The sequence below is a fragment of the Panthera onca genome, chromosome F2 (assembly GCF_046562875.1).
Source record: "Panthera onca isolate mPanOnc1 chromosome F2, mPanOnc1 haplotype 2, whole genome shotgun sequence".
NCBI classification, from domain to species: domain Eukaryota; kingdom Metazoa; phylum Chordata; class Mammalia; order Carnivora; family Felidae; genus Panthera; species Panthera onca.
This window is the reverse complement of record NC_138356.1, coordinates 41,918,263-41,935,339: the sequence shown is the minus strand read 5'-3', so window position 1 is coordinate 41,935,339 and position 17,077 is coordinate 41,918,263. Positions and strand designations below refer to the sequence as shown.

Below are 17,077 nucleotides of genomic sequence, written 5' to 3'. Positions count from 1 at the left end.
TGGGGACAAGTAAACACCTTCACTTTTGAACTCATGGAGTTCTAGGCGGTCAGAGCATTTGTCCAATATCAAAACAACTTTAGAAGGCAGTCCCTTATTGACAGGGTACTTCCTGACTTCAGGGACAAAGCATTGATGGAATAAATACAGAAAAGTGTTTCTCGTTGTCCATGCCTTCTTGTTGTACAACCAAATACCTGATAGCTTGTGTTTTATCTCATTCCTTCAAGGCTTGGGGGTTAACAACTTTATAAATAAGGGCAGTCCTGATCATAAACCCATAAACTACATTTGCATTTGCCTATCCCTTCCTGCCTTAAATCCTGGTGCTCGCTTCTCTTCTTTACTAATAAATGTCCTTTGTGGCATTTTTTCCCCACAGCATAGGGTACTTTGACCTGCATTAAAATTTTTTCAGGTAGATATCCTGATTCTCCTCAGTGATTTTCTTTTCTTTTCTTTTCTTTTTTTCTTTTTTGTTTTGTTTATTTTATTTTACATAGAGAGCAGGGAGGGGTGGGGTGTACGGGTAGAGGGGCAGAGGGAGAGAGATGATCCCAAGTAGGCTCCACACTCAGCATGGAGCCTGATGCGGGGCTCCATCCCACAACCCTGGGATCATGACCTGAGCTGAAGTAAAGAGTCAGGTGCTCAACTGACTGAGCCATCCAGGCGCTCTTCTTTTCTTGTCTTTTCTTTTTTAAGTTTATATATTTTTCTTTTCTTTTTTAAAATATTTATTCATTTTGAGAGAAAGAGAGAGAGAGCACAAGCATGAGTGGGGGAGGGACAGAAAGAGAGGGGCTGTCGGTACAGAGCCCAACTCAGGGCTCAAACTCACAAACCATGAGATCATGACCTGAGCTGAAGTCAGATGCTTAACTGACTGAGCCACCCAGGCGCCCTTGTTTCTGCTTTTTTAAATGTTTGTTTGGTTTTTAGATTCTACCTGTAAGTGAAATCATATGGTATTTGAGATATTTCACTTAGCATAATACTCTCTAGGTCCATCCATGTTCTCAAAATGGCAAGATCTCATTCTTTTCTATAACCAAGTTATACTCTATTTTATATATATATATATATTTATTTACATATAAATATATATTTACATATAAATATATATTTACATATAAATATATATAAATATATATTTACATATAAATATATATAAATATATATAAATAAATTTATATTTATAAATAAATATATATAAATAAATATATAAATATATATATATATATATATATATATATATATATATATATAATATGCCACATCTCCTTATCCATTCACTATCAGTAAACATTTAGGTTGCTTCCATATCTTGGCTATTGTAAATAATGCTGCAATAAACATAGAGGTGCATTATCTTTTTGAGTTAGTGTTTGCATTTTCTTTGGGTAAATACCAGTAGTGGAATTACTGGATCATATGGTATTTCTATTTTTAATTTTTTTTAGGAATTTCCCTACTGTTGTCCACAGCGGCTGTACCAATTTACATTCCCAACAGTGCACAAGTGTTCCTTCTCCACATTCTCGCCAACATTTGTTATTTCTTGTCTTTTTGATATTAGACAGTCCAACAGGTGTAAGGTAATAGTGATTTTAATTTACATTTCCCTGATGATTAGTTATATTGAGCATCTTTTCATATATCTTTTGTCCTCAACAGTTTTCTTATTGGTGTCTGGGATGTCATCTGTTACCTCTCGGTCATCAGAAACTGCTCCTCCTGTTATCTTGACATTTTTTAAGCCAAGCCTCTTTCTAAAATTATTAAACCATCCTTTACTGGCACTAAATTCTCCAGCTTTAGATCTTCCACCTTTCTTTTGCTTTAAGTTGTCATATAATGACTTTGCTTTTTCTCGAATCATATTAGAGCCCATAGGTGTGCCATTCTTCTAGCAATCCTGCACCCACATGAAAGCTGCATTTTCAATATATAAAATAAAACAGTATTTTGCAAAGAGTGCAAGGTTTTTGCACCTGCTGGCATAGCTGCAGCAACAACTTCATGAATTTCCTTCTCTTTTTTTACAATGATCCTGACGCTGGATTCATTTATCTTGAAATGGTGGGCAACTGCAAGGTGCAGACCTTAGTCTATGGTACGTACCTTGCAATTCAACTTCCTCTTGTAATGTCACAACTTTTCTCTGCTTCTTGGGAGCACTTGTGGCATCACTAGTGGCACTTCACATGGGTCTCAGGATGTTATTCCAGGTTTATGGTACTGTCCTCACATGATGAAAAATATGTGGGAACCATGAGAGATCAGTGTTTACGGTGATACACAATCACTGGAAAGAAGCTCTTCACGGAGATGATTAGCGTCACATGACTTTTTAAACGGGTACTCACATTGGAGCTCAGTGCAACAGCAGCAACAGGAGGTGGCTATGAAATTATTGCAGTAGCACAGTAATTTTATGCAATTATGATTTAATACCACATATTTACGTTTGTTTATATTTTCTCAACTGCGAATAGCAACATGTACAATCGGTGTTTGTGTGCATAAATTTTGATAAGTTTTAACTTTTTATAAGACATTTGTGTATATTTTATGGTAGTGATAAAATAGCCTAGAATCTATACATATTTTATACATTCATGACATACTTAATTTTCTTCGATATTTCTAGGCTACACAGTTTGTAACTTTCTCTAAATTTTCACAAATCTTCAAAAACATTTCCAATATATTTATTGAAAAAAATTTACATATAAGTGGACCCATGCATTCAAACCCATGTTGTTCAAGGATCAGTTGTATTTTGGATATTATTTCTACACATAAGGATGGATGTAGGAGAGTTTTAAGAGGCCTTATGAGCCTAATAAAAGGTGCTTGACCAAGCTTGGGGTCTAGCCTGGAGATGATTAGTACAGAATCAAACTATGTCAAAGAAAATTAAAAATAGACTTACCCTATGACCCAGCAGTAGCACTGCTAGGAATTTACCCCAGGGATACAGGAGTACTGATGCATAGGGGCACTTGTACCCCAATGTTTATAGCAGCACTCTCAACAATAGCCAAATTATGGAAAGACCCTAAATGTCCATCAACTGACGAATGGATAAAGAAGTTGTGGTTTATATACACAATGGAGTACTACGTGGCAATGAGAAAGAATGAAATATGGCCCTTTGTAGCAACATGGATGGAACTGGAGAGTGTGATGCTAAGTGAAATAAGCCATACAGAGAAAGACAGATACCATATGTTTTCACTCTTATGTGGATCCTGAGAAACTTAACAGAAACCCATGGGGGAGGGGAAGGAAAAAAAAAAAAAAAGAGGTTAGAGTGGGAGAGAGCATAAGAGACTCTTAAAAACTGAGACCAAACTGAGGGTTGATGGGGGGTGGGAGGGAGGGGAGGGTGGGTGATGGGTATTGAGGAGGGCACCTTTTGGGATGAGCACTGGGTGTTGTACAGAAACTAATTTGACAATAAATTTCATATACTGAAAAAAATAACTATGTCAAAGAGGAATTTGAGGTTAACCACATGCTAGATAATTCCATTTAGACACAGTAGAAGACACACAGGTGTGATTCAAAACCCTTGGGTGCAATGTGACGTTGGGAACACTGGTCTAGATGTAAGTGAGAAAGTATAAGCATGAAAGATAAACAAGACCAGTTGTTTACAGCTAACATACAGTTAGGCAAATTGCTCAAGAGCATGACAAAATTAGAAGGAGGTGGGCAAAGTCGGGCTTGGCTGAAGGGCATATGAAAGAAAGGGGAAGAGGAACAAATGAGTTATTTTCATTTGTCCGAAAGAATGAAGGGAAGAATTTCTGGGGGGGGGGGGTGTACGTAAAAGAATGGGGAGTTTTCCTGGAAAAGCTTCCAGGAGAAAACATAGAAGATAGATCTCAGCTTGGTGTGGGTGTTGGGAGGATGGGACAGATGACTTTCATGACAGTAAGCAATAAACAAGAGCAGCAGCAAGAAATAGTAAGTGGGAGAAGATTGCTCTTAAGAGGAAACGAGAGGACCGTGATTCAAGTTTGTCTCAAGCCAGCAGAGGAGGAAAAGGAGGGAGAGGAGACCACCCAGGGGAATTAACAAGGGAAAGGTGAGATGGGATAAGAGTAAGAGGTTCACTGTAGAAATGTCAAGTCTCCCAGAAAAGAGATATTGAAGCATAGAACCAGAGAAACCAGTAGAACATGAGATAAAGGCAGAGCAGGAGAAGAAGGATATTAACATCATAACACTTGAGTAGCGGGTACAACCATGCTACTTAAGTAGGCGAGGAATGAGAAATTCTAGAGATGGGGCCTCTAGATGGAAAACTCCAATGTGATACAGAGAGGGCTGCTTCCTGTGCAGGGGGTTCTCCCCCACCACAATGGGTTATTTGGGAAAGGGGGGGCCCGGTGGGTAGACTCGCGTGTGATCTGAAATACCTAACAAGAGCTTCCCACACCAATCAGAAGGTGACACCTGCTGAGGCACAAGGTCCTGGAGCCCTCACACTGTGCTCGGGACACAGGAGGTAGGGGAAGACATCCCAGAGGAAGGGCTGGGAAGAGCCCATCGTCGGGGGGACCGGGGAGGCAGATATTTGCCCAACCAGTAGGAAAGTACAGTAAACTGCACAATAGTATAATAAGTGGCAGCCAGTATTTAAACACAAAACACAGTCCTCACTATTGTGAAGTTAATTAAGAATAGTATTTTTCAGGGGTGCCTGGGTGGCTGAGTTGGTTGAGTGTCCCACTTCGGCTCAGGTCATGATCTCATGGCTTGTGAGTGCAAGCTCCACGTCGGGCTCTGTGCTTCAGATTCTGTGTCTCCCTCTCTCTCTGCCCCTCCCTGCTCGTATTCTCTCTCTCACACACACAAAAATAAAATAAAACGTTAAAAAAAAAAAAGAAGAAGAAGAAGAATAGTATTTTTCAGGGCACCTAGGTGGCTCAGTCAGTTAAGCATCTGACTCGTGGTTTCAGCTCAGGTCATGATCTCACGGTTTGTGGGTTCGAGCCCTGCATCCAGTTCTGTGCTGACAGTGTGAAGCCTGCTTGGGATTCTCTCTCCTTCTCTCTTTGCCCCTCCCCTGCTTGCTCTCTCCCTCTCAAAAGCAAATCAATAAACTTTAAAAAAGAAGAAGAATATTTTTCAAAATATTTTCACAAAAAGCACACACGATAGAGAAGCTTATTCTGAGCCCAGCTGACCCCACACTGAACTCAACAAGCGCAAATGATCCCCAGGCTGTGAGCTGACTAACCTTGCCCCACCCCCAAGATAGGAACTACCACCAGCTTGGAAGACAGGTGCCCATTGCCGGTTGTGCCACATCCCACTTCTCCCATGGAAGGGTACCACTGGGGTTTGAGGGAGCAAGTGGGGCACAGCCATGCTGGAACTTTCTGAGAACGACTGCTTCCATCCAGGAAAAAAGCACTAAAGCTCTGAGGTTTAAGAGGATGGTTGGAGATATAAATTGTAGAGGGAAAAATTCTGTTATCAAATATGAAAAGTAAGAATATTGACAACTCCCCCTTCCTTTCTCTCCTAAATAGTTGATAACCTATGTACATTTCTTCTAAATACAGTGGCACCGGAAGGGAATTTCAGAGGGATCTTTAAGAAGGTAGTTTGGCTGAAAATAATCTTATGCCCGATTTCTGAAGCCAACGCCTTAGGTCACTCACTGTGTGAGTAGTAGAGCCAGAATCTCCAGCACACTGTGAACAAGGGGAGTTGGCAGAGAGGAGCTACCACTGCAGACCCATCCTGGTGGATTTACAACGTGGGGGGGGGGGGGGGGGGGTTGTGGGGTGGGAACTGAGTGAAGTCGGGGTAGAAAGAAGCAGAACCAGTCAGTGTACAATAGAAGAATATTCAGCTCTTGCACCACTTGGGGGAAGGTAACGACTTTGAACCTTTCACTTCCATTTTCCGGAGGGAATCTAGAAAGAACCTAGCATGGGCGAGGCGTCACATTGGGACGCCACCTAATGTACATGCCTGTCCCTCTCCAGTCCTGGCAGGGCTGTAGGGGTCCAGGATCGGCCAGTCTGCAGCAGAGGTGAGAGAGTGATCACAGCGGGTAGAGGCCGTCAAGCCAGGTGGGCGCCCTGGACTCTAGGGCTCCTGCAGCAGGGAGGACTGCAGGGGGCGCTGCGCGTGGCAAGTGCAGGCACCTGCGATAAGACCCCGCGTGTGGACGAGATACTCCGCCCTGCGGCGGGAGGGAGGGACGGAGGGCTGGTGAGCGTTGGCCTTCGGCCTTCGTCTCCCAACGCCCCGGAGCGAGGCTGGACTTTCCACAGTTAGCTGGACGAGGGGAGTCTTGAGAAATGGCGTTTTGTTGTAATCGGGTGTGTGCCACTCCCCGGCCCTGAACCGAATGTGCAAGAAAGATTGGAGGTTGCGAAATCCAAATCGGAAGACGCTGCCTCACTGCGGATACTGTGGTAAGAGTGGAAATGGGGGCCTCAAAGGCCGGGGGGGGGGGGGGGGGGGGAGGGGGGGGAGGTGGTCAGCGTTACCCAGCACTTGGCGACTGTGTGTTACAAAGAAATGCAAAGTAAAATAAAAGGACAAGGGAAGGATATTTGGATCTCTTTTCAAGGAAGTACAGAATGGTAGGCAATGTTTTTTAAATGTTTTAACAACACTTGGGGAGCCTGGGTGGCTGAGTCAGTTGAGCGTCCGACTTCGGCTCCGGTCATGATCTCACAGCCTGTGAGTTCAAGCCCCGCGTTGGGCTCTGTGCTGACAGCTCAGAGCCTGGAGCCTGCTTCGGATTCTGTGCCTCCCTCTCTCTCTGCCCCTCCCCTGCTCATGCTCTGTCTCTCTCTCTCTCTGTCAAAAATAAATAAAACATTTTTTAAAAAGTTTTAAAATAAAAACACTTAAGGTGAAAGCCAACGAAAGGTTTTAAACAGCAAGCAGTCATATGGCTGCACAGAAGTTTAAATGAAAGGCATAGGTCAAGGACACAAAGGCTGAGAAATGATACAGCAGCCAGAAAAGTGCAATTGTCATAGCCAAATGATAGAATGAAGAAAAGGTCTAGGGGATTTTAGGGGAAATATAAAAGGGAACAGAGTGTCTTACAACAAGAAAGAAAAAAAAAAGTACCAAGTATCAGATATGGGGGTGAAGAGTCTGGATAGCAGAAATATGGACTCCTACAAATGTGTAAGAAGCAGCCAGAAACAGGAAAAAGCAATGTAGAAAGGAGAAAGGGGAAGGTGTAAGCATGAAATTTGGCCCCTGGTAACCCCCCAAAACAACCCTCTGTTCACCCAGAAGATAGCACACCCCTCCCTCAGGCGATGGTGGTGACCACCTTACAGCCATAGACTTCCTGTGGCTGGACATTAGGATGTACTGACCTGATTGCAGTGAGGGAGGGGGCTCCAGAGGACCACAGCATCTTTCCTCAGGATTCTGAGGAGAGTGTAAGAGAAGGGGCCACTTCCAGATTGACTGCTGGTTCTCAGGCAGCATTAGGAGAAGCTGAGATTAACTGAGAATTGAGTGCTGTTTGTGGCTGAGCAGTGGGCTATCCACAGTGATAAAGGTAAATAGCAAGGTAGGTCTGGGGGCGTCATTGATACGAATCAATTAGCACTCAGAGAGGGTTATTGAGGCATTTTACAGCCTTGACAGAAAAATATTTTCTGTTTATTTTGCAGCCGGCCTTATCTGTCTGTCCTCCCAGCATGGTTAAAGGTAGGGCTGCTTTTTTTCTTTTTCGATTTGAGCTGGTTTTTACTGTTAAGTATCAGTCAGGTGTTTCTCTTTCAGTCCCATTTTGGCTGAGAGCAGACAATGTCAGTCCATAGGACAGTATTCTGTGAAATCCAGATCTTCCCCATAATCTGGGTTGATCTAAAGGCAGTTCAGAGAACATAACCTATAGTCAGATGAAAGGAAGCTTCTCATTCCTTCTGTTGCCCAATCAACTGTTGCTCATGTGATAGGGCAATGGCTATGCACTAGCTTCTGATCTCTGGAGGTCACACATTTGAATACTGCAACACAGACAGGTAGTAGTAGAATAGATTATGATCAGGGTGTGTTATCCATTTCTAAACCAAGAGCTAATTTACTCAAAATTATGCCAAGAAAACAGGTTCCAGCCCCAATCTGCAGAGCCTGTAGAACCAGATACAGGGGTATTAGCTAAATTACCTAATCTCTTGATTTCCATGTTTGTCCCTCAAATCTTTTTGATAATGTTGAAGATTCTAAAGAGGTCTATAGGAATGCAGGTACAACACTCTTCAAAGATGACCTGTGTTCTACCTTGAGAGGCCTGTATGGCATCTAGAGGGTTCCATCCTCAACCACTGCCTGTCTGATTTTATGAACCTTCTGGATGAAGCTTTCCATCACCTTAGTGACAGTGTCTAGTTCTCTTGCTATTCTCTGAGCCAGGGCTCATAGGATTTTTCTCATTCTTCAGGTCTTTTTTAAAGTATGGAATGAAAAGGCATGTGAAAAGATAGCCCCAGATTCCTTTTGAGTGGTGAAAGTTTTTGAACTCAGATCAAAATCTAGTTTTTCTCATTCTTAGAATCACACAATCTAAGGGAATTTTATGGGTCAAGTGGACCCTGGATGATCCTGAAGGCAGCATTAGTTTACCAAAATAGCAGATCTCTGTCCAATTTTCATGTGACAGCTAATAGGCTTTTGTGCTGCAAATCTGATCCCAGTTACTAGGGGCCGTCAGAAATCTGTCTTTGGCCAAAATGCTACTATGGAGTTGTCAGATGGTATTGTAATTTGTCAAGTGTGATTCAGGACCAAGCAGTGCAGTTTTTAGTGTAGAGATCAAGTAGATCTAAACCAGAATTACTTGGACCTGAGCCTATATACTATATTTAAAATAAGATCTGTAGGGGCGCCTGGGTGGCTCAGTTGGTTAAGTGTCCAACTTTGGCTCAGGTCATGATTTCACGGTTTGTGGGTTCGATGCAGGCATCAGGTTCTGTGCTGACAGCTCAGAGCCTGGAGCCTGCTTCGGATTCTGTGTCTCCCTCTCTCTCTCTCTGCACCTCCCCTGCTTATGCTGTGTCTCTCTCTGTCTCAAAAATAAATAAAAGATTTAAAAAATTAAAAAAAAAATAAGATCTGTAAAAGGAAAACAGCCTCTAATATATTCCCTCTGTTCCCCAGTACTCTCTCAAATTCTATTTCTGTGGAAGTTTGGTTATAAGAGCTCACTCCCATGATAGGCACCCAAGTGCATTTACAAGAATTGGTTTCTCTGCCCCCGTCGGTCAGTCAATTAATCATAATGTATTCTATTCTTTTGAGAAAAGGTCCGCAGCAGGGTTTGGGGGGTTTAGGGGAATGTGTGTGCCTGTGTGTTTGCCTAAGTGTGGGGAAATAGGTTCTACTTCCATAAATGGATCAGAAAAAAAGCTTAGGGTGGAAAGCCACCACCACAGGGAAAAGTGCCCAAGGTTAGGTAGTGAGATATTGTAATGGAATCACAAGTAACTTGTAATATCACCTGCAGGAAATTACTTTCCATCTGACACTAATATACTATTGTACTTTGATTACAAATCCACATGCCACCCCCCCCCGCAGACCCTTTGCTTCTTACGCATACAAGTTATGATTACTGATTGTTTTCTCCACATTCATCATGTGTGTAAGATCTTGTTTTCTTCACATTCACCACGTGTGTAAGATCTTGTTTTCTTTCGTTCACCATGTGGGTAATATCTTGTGAGCTCAATAAATACAGAGACAAAACACCTGTTCGGGGCTCTTGTCTCCTCCCAGACATTAGCCTCTCTCGTATTCAGTTCTGTGTCTGCTCTCTTGCTGGACAAGGGAGAACTCCAGACTGAAAGTCTGTGACACCCAAGTGCTGGTTACATCACATCCATCCGACTTTCTCCTCAGGTCACTTGTTGGATGTGTGACTTTAAGCAAATCGCCTCATCTTTCCTTATGTGCATAATGAGTACCTATCGGTCCTTCACTCAATGAATATGTACTGAGAACCTATGTGTACCAGGCACTGTGCTAAGTCCTGGGGATACTAAGTGCAAAAGTGGACTCTGTACCCCCAGAGCTTATGCTCTACAACAATTAACTGATTACTAATAATTAATCAGATTATTAAAATAGTCGCAATTGGGACACAACAAGGTACAAGGGAAGATGTGTGCTGCCCCAGGTCTGGGAAGATCACCCAGGGGAGGTGATGCTCCCTGCAAAGGATGGGACAGGAAGGAAATGCCTACCGGGCAGAGGGAAGGCACAGGAAGGGGTGGGAAGGGCCTGGTGAGTCAGATGGCCTGGCCGCTGCCTCCCCTCTCTGATCCTCCAGCTAGTTCCTTCAGTGTGCTGAATCTGGGAAGGTCATGAAAAGGGACCCATGTCCTAAAAGTAATTAGCCTCACAGAAAGTCCTCTCCCGTCCATTCCTGGGAAATGAAGATGCTAATAGGCTCCATGGCAGCAGGGGAGGTGCCTGCCTCAGGGGAACCAGTCCCAGCAGAAACCCTCATAGCTCCCTGCTGCTCAGAGACCCCCACACACACCTATGGCTCCTGCCTCCACTTCTCGTTCTCTCCACTGGCTCCTTCTGCCCGCCTGACTGCTTATTCTGACCTCTTCTGCGCCTCACCAGTTTGTTTTATGAGTGGCCATTGTGGTCTCCTTTAGTAGCTCTCGGCTTCCTCCCCCCACCCCACCGGCTCCCCCTGCTAAGGGAGATGGGCTTGCTCAGTGGCCCACTGTCTGAAGTTCATCTCCCTGGGTCAGGCATGCACCTGACACAGGCTCCAAGGTGCTTAACCTGGTTGTATGGGGTGGAAGTAGGAAGGTGAAATACACAGGAAGACCACTGCCCCTGGGCTCCTTGGGAAAGGCAGGCACTTCTCAAGAGCTTTACAACCCAGAGTAACTCCCCCTGAGAAAGTTCCCCACAGCTGAGGTGGATGCGCCTCCTGGCATAGTGCTTGCCAGTCTCTGTTGTACCTGCTGCCCTGCTTCCTCTCCGGATGTTAGCCCTCTCTGTCGGTTGGCTAGGGCAGCTATAACAAAGCACCACAGACTGGTTTCAGAGTCAGTAGCTTAAACCACGCTGTGGAAAGGCGTGAGCATGACCAGCATGAAGGGATGCAGAGAATAGCACTGTCAGTATAAGATGTTTATTTTGTTGAGCTGTAGGAAATGAAGTTGAAGGTCAGGCCCATTTCTGGAAGCCCTGAGTGCCCAACTGAGGCATCTGGAAATTACCCTGCAACCAACATAGCTGCCCTGAGAAGTCTGGAGCAGAGGAAGAACTTGAGGCAAATGGCATTTTAATGTTAGTGAAAAATCTGGCATTAGGCAGCTTCTCCCTAAAGATATGCAACTTTTATTAAGAATTTGAGAAAATTGTGAATTATGCAGGGGAGGGAGGGGGAACCTGCTTCTTTCTGGTCAAAGGTTGATCTTTCTCATGATGTAACATTAGGTAACAGTATCACTGAGGCCTCATTTGAAAATCACATCCTTTAGGGGCACCTGGGTGGCTCAGTCGGTTAGGCGTCCGACTTTGGCTCAGGTCATGATCTCAAAGTTTGTGGGTTCGAGCCCCATGTTGGGCTCTGTGCTGACAGCTCAGAACCTGAAGCCTGCCTCAGATTCTGTGTTTCCCTCTCTCTCTCTTTGCCCCTCCCCTGCTCATGTTGTCTTTCTGTCTCTCTCTCTCTCTCTCAAAAATAAATAAACATCAAAAAAATTTTTTAATAAAATAAAATGGACTCCTTTAGAGGTACCTGGGTGGCTTAGTCAGTTGAGCGTCCAACTCCTGATTTTGGCTCAGGTCATGATCCCAGGGTCGTGGGATTGAACCCAGTGTTGGGCTCCACGCTGAGCCCCTGAGCATGGAGCCTGCTTGGGATTCTCTCTCTCTCTCCGTCCTTCCCCCACTTACATGCACACTCATTCTCTCTCTCTCAAGTAAAATCAGCAGCTCCTTTTATGACATGACAAGGTCATTTTCTAGGAGGTGTCAATCACTACCCTTGCTTAAAACTTTTAAAGAGTTGAAGTCTTTCTACTGCCTTCCAGGAGACCCCAGCAAGTGGCTCTCTTCTTTTATTGTTTTGATTTCACGTGGTTACTTTGCCCTGCTCATGCTATCACTGATCTGTGTTTGTCAGAGATTCATTTATGGTAATTGATTAAAAACAAAAACAAAAGACTAAAGCTACCAGTTAAAACCAAACGCTTTCTAAGCCCAAGTAACTAGAGAGGTAGGGATGCAGCTGGCCTCAGTCATGCTTGGAACCAAGAACTCCAGTCCTTCAAATCTCTCTTATGTTGGCTTCATTCTTTCAGGCTGGCTGGCTGCACAAGACCCACAACCTGAATGGCTACATCCTTAATTTCCTCCAAAGAAGACAGAGGACACTTCCTTACCAGAACCAATTAGAAAATTCTAGGGAACCACTGGTTCATTTACCCACCCCTGCCCCAAGAGATGCTTATGATTGACCTAGGAAGGAGAAAATCCCTCCTCAAAAGAAGGGGGTGCTAATCTAGGCTGATAATAAAGGTCTCTTTGGGGGCCTCAAAGAAATTAGTTTTATTTTCAAGCATCTTGAGGCTGTTTGGCCCTGGTGACCCCATAGCCTGAATTTTCCTGGACGGTTCCAATTTCATTTAATGTAAATTTTCCTCAATAAAGATGATTTTTAAGTATATAACAATATGATTTTTGTACACTTTTGTACAAATTTCATATGAATGAATGAACAAATCTGAAAATGATTTGTCAAATCTTATGTCCTTGGTTTAGAAAACCTGACGTATTATTGCTCTACTATAGAGCATACTAGAGAAATTAGCAGAAATCTCTGGATCTTCCTTCTGTCATATGAGTTCTTTCATTTGTCTGTCAACCCACTTGAATGGAATCCTTTTGACCTTGAATTCTGCTTGATGATCAACCAGGTCTGGGGTATTATGGACATATCAACAATTGGTGAAGGATGTATTGAGAAATAATGTTTTGCACGTTAGACTCTTTGAGGTGTGGAGCCCTTTTTGTTGGTTGCCTGATAAACATCATCCCAGGTTCCTCTGAATGAGACTCCTTTGAGATTGTCAGGCACCTTGCAATGCCTACATCACGATTTCCCCTCTTTTGGCTTCAGACTAAACCTGAGGCTCTTGATCTAATGGCACTCTCTAATGGCCAAGGGTAATGAGATGGCTGGAAGGATGACACTAAGGACAGGAGCTCGTGAGAAAGTAAAGGCACACAGGACAGAAAGAACCCACACCTGGGATTGGAGGATCACTATAAGAGTGAAAAGGAAGAGATGAGTCTGAGGGACACTGTGAAAGAAGAATCCATGGAACCTGCTGACTAAATGGATATACAGAGAGAAGAGTGGGGAGTTGAAGATGGCTCAATAGTCTGGCTCTAGTCTGTGATAGCAGCAAAGGAACTACTCATCCATTAATAGAAATGGGGAATTTGGACGGGGTGCCTGGGTGGCTGAGTCATTAAGCATCTGACTTTGGCTCAGGTCACAATCTCACAGTTCGTGAGTTCGAGTCCCACACTGAGTGAGCACTAGCCCCACTTTGGGTGAGCCCCACTTTCTCTCTCTCCCCCCGCCTCTCTCTTTCTCAGCCCCTCCTGGGATATTCCCCCTCTCTCTCTCTCTCTCTCTCTCTCTCTCTCTGCCCCTAGCTCACTTGCACCCTCTCTCTCTCAAAAACAAAACAAAAAAACAGGTCAAAGATCAACCCAGTTAGGGGTCAGAGGGCACCAGAAAAGCCACACAAGTCAGTAACAAAAATCTTCTCAGGTTATCTTCACATACTTGTATGTAGCCCTGGCAATGATTGAGACTAATTAGCTGGAACATAGACTTTTCTTCCTTTTTTCTTTCTATTTTTTAACTTCTTATTATAGAGAACTTAAAAAATAAGCAAAAGTAGAAAGAACATAATGAGCACCCGTGTTCCCATCACCCAGCCTTGACAATGATGATATCATGGTCCATCTCGTTTTCTCCCAACCTGCACCCACTTCTCCCTGCACTGGTTTTGAAGCAAATTCCAGACATCATATCTTTCATAATAAATATTTCAGTATGAATTTCAAAAGATAAGGACTCTTTTTTAAGAAACATAAGCACAATACCATTATTGTGCCTTACAAATTGAGTAATAAATTATTAATATCAAGTCAGGTTCAAATTTCCATTAAAAAAAAACAGTTTATTTGAATCAGAATTCATTTTAGACCATAGATTGGGATTGTTTGATAGGGTTTTAAGTGTCTTTTACTATGTGGATTCTCTCCCCCACCCCCCATCTTTTCCCTTTATTTTTGAAGAAATGGAATTCTTTGCCCATAGAGTTTTCCATGCTCTTGGTGTGCTTTAACATGTTCCTCTGTCTCCTGTATGACCTACAAATTGGAAGCCCTGATCAGATTCAGACCCATTTTTTATTTTAAATGTTACACAAAAGATGCCCAGAGAAGGTGTTAGAGGGTGCCATGGCTGTGGATGGAATCAGCAAGAAGGAGTATAAGGAGAGGGCTCCGAGAAAGGGCAACATGGAAGGGGCGGGCAGAGAAAGAGACTCTCCTGGGCAGGAGAGGTGACAGAGCAGGTAGAGCAAGGCTGAAGTGGGATGGCCAGCTCACACCTGGGGGCTCTTCTGGGACCACGCTGGTGTCTGCACCTCGGAGCTGCCCATGGGAGCAGGGGCATTGCTCACCCCTCCTCGCCTTCCATAGAAAGCAGCCGGCTGGCTTCTCCTCTAGGGGCCCCACTTCTCTCCTCTTAGGGGCTCTGGCAGTCTGGGAGGAGAAAACAGGAGGAAACAGGGTTGTCCTCTAGAAGTACAGAAACACAGCCTGGGGTGCATGTGCAAGACCATGCTTTTCCTCACTACTTGGGACTGGGCTCTTCTTCTGAGTGCCTCCTACCCACTGTCCTCACTGCCGTGTACCGCTTTCTTGCTGCCTGTGAAGGTTATTTGTAGTCACCCTTGTTCTGGGGCCTTCCATGGTAGAACCTGTGGACACCCCATCCTGCAGCACAGGCTACTACTACTGGGCAGACACGCCTGGCCTCAGGCTGGTGGATCAAGACAACGTGGTCACCTGTGTCCCGGTAATGCCCATTTGGCTGTTTTGCTCTGCCTTGCTACAGAGCCAGGAGCATCAAGTTCTTTGTCTTGGAAAGTTCTGGCAAGAGGTTGGGCCCATCACAAAGGTCTCTCTTTAAAAGGAAATGCTGGTCAGGGCTTCTGAGCCCTAATAGTAGAAACCTGTGAGCTGAGAAGCACAGTCCACTGAGCTCCCCTTTTCCAACTGCCCAGACACTTCCAAAATCTCAGCATCAATCACAGCTTTATTTGGCATCGAAGGCCTCTGGCACAAGGTTAACTCAGTACTAACAGATACCCAATGGCTCTCAAATGTACTATAAAATACAGATTACTATAAAGGATACCGTGGCTTCAACATGAAAATTAAGCTGTTTAGGGAGTGGGACAAAGGATAGTTCAGTTCTGATGAGGGTTGAGAGGGTTCTAGCAGGGGGAGCAGCCCTGGGCAGGTCCAGGTGGGGCTGCAAAGTGGGGGCAGCCCAGCAGGAAGGCCCTGGGTCTTAGCAAATGGCCAGGATGGGGAAGGCAGGACATATGCAAGGAAAGGAAACTATCATTTTATTGAGCGTTGAGAAGGCGTTGTGCTGGTGCAGAGATTCATACAAAGATTAACTTCTGGGGAAGAGGGGTTAAAAATTGCTGAGGTGGAAACCGGCATCTTTTGTTACTCCTTTCCCTTGAAGATAAAACCAGTCTGTGCTGAATGAAAGAAGACTTGAAAGAAGCGGATGTGAGGAGCAAGAAAACCCCTCGTGACTGGCACCAAACTCGCTGCCAATATAGCTCATTCCTCAGCCTCAAACAAGGCCCGGGCGTAAGGCTGGCATTAGTCACAGCTGGCTCCGAGGTGCCTCTGGGCTTTGCTGGAGCCAAGCCCAGGGACCAGGAAGGGCTTTAGCCCACTTCCCTTAAGATTCCCACAGGCCACCCAGTCACCACCTCTGAAAGTAGGAGGGATACCTCTCCACCAACCATCCAAACTCATTCCTGGCAGGAATTCTGCCAGGAAGTACTTACAGCCAAATGGAGCCAGGCTGGCTATTTTTAGGACGGAGGCCATTTTCCCTGTGCCCACTGAACAGGATGCAGGACTCTTGAAGCCCTCGTGGAGAAGCTGCAAAGGCCGTTGGGTCCGCCTTGGTGAATGGCCAACCTCTTGAATTCCCCTGCAGGCCCGGAGCCCCCAGGACAACCTGTGGTGGTGTGCATGGGAGACTGTGATGCTGGCTGACTAATGGGGGCTCTGTGCTGGTGAAGTCTGCCTTAGGCTTTCAAATGACAGTAGGGTGCTAACAGACGCAAAGCAAGTTGGTTTTACCACAGAGTGTAGATTTCACTTTTTTTTTAATTTTTTTTAAAAATATTTTTATTTATTTTTGAGACAGAGAGAGACAGAGCATGAGCAGGGGAGGGGCAGAGAGAGAGGGAGACCCAGAATCGGAAGCAGGCTCCAGGCTCTGAGCTGTCAGCACAGAGCCCGACGCGGGGCTCTAACTCACACACTGCGAGATCATGACCTGAGCCAAGTCGGACGCTTAACCTCCTGAGCCACCCAGGCGCCCCTGTAGATTTCACTTCTAAGGGATCTGGATTATCACCAGTTTTGTTTCCCTGTAATAGAAATTGCTTTTTACTGCTTGTTGCTTTGTTATTTTCTCCCTCTGATTTAGACAAATAATATAGGGAGAGTGATTAGAGGGGGAAAAAGTCATGGGAAACATGCTTCCAAATCACAGACCTGAGAAAAGGAGAAGAGTGGGAGAGGCTTTTTCTGCTTTTAATTGCAGGTGAATTACACAGCAAAGTGCTATAGAAGCGAATTATGACACCAGAAATTCTCTGCCCAGCTCTGGTTGTTGATACATTTTAATCCTTATGTGCGACATTAACAGTTTTAGTGTATCTTAATTACCTGCCATCTGGCCTATTTATTTTAA

At 44.5% G+C, this 17,077-nt stretch overlaps 1 protein-coding gene across 1 annotated transcript in view; it reads left to right on the top strand.

Moving 5' to 3' along the window:
* Positions 1–5,858: 5,858 nt before the first annotated feature.
* The window catches only part of TP53INP1 (tumor protein p53 inducible nuclear protein 1), a 154,911-nt gene continuing 143,692 nt past the window's right edge, over positions 5,859–17,077 (top strand). Inside the window, exons 1-2 of the mRNA XM_078441808.2 lie at positions 5,859–6,449; positions 7,680–7,716. The gene's annotated coding sequence lies outside the window, so the exon portion shown is untranslated. The remainder of the gene's footprint in view (positions 6,450–7,679; positions 7,717–17,077) is intronic.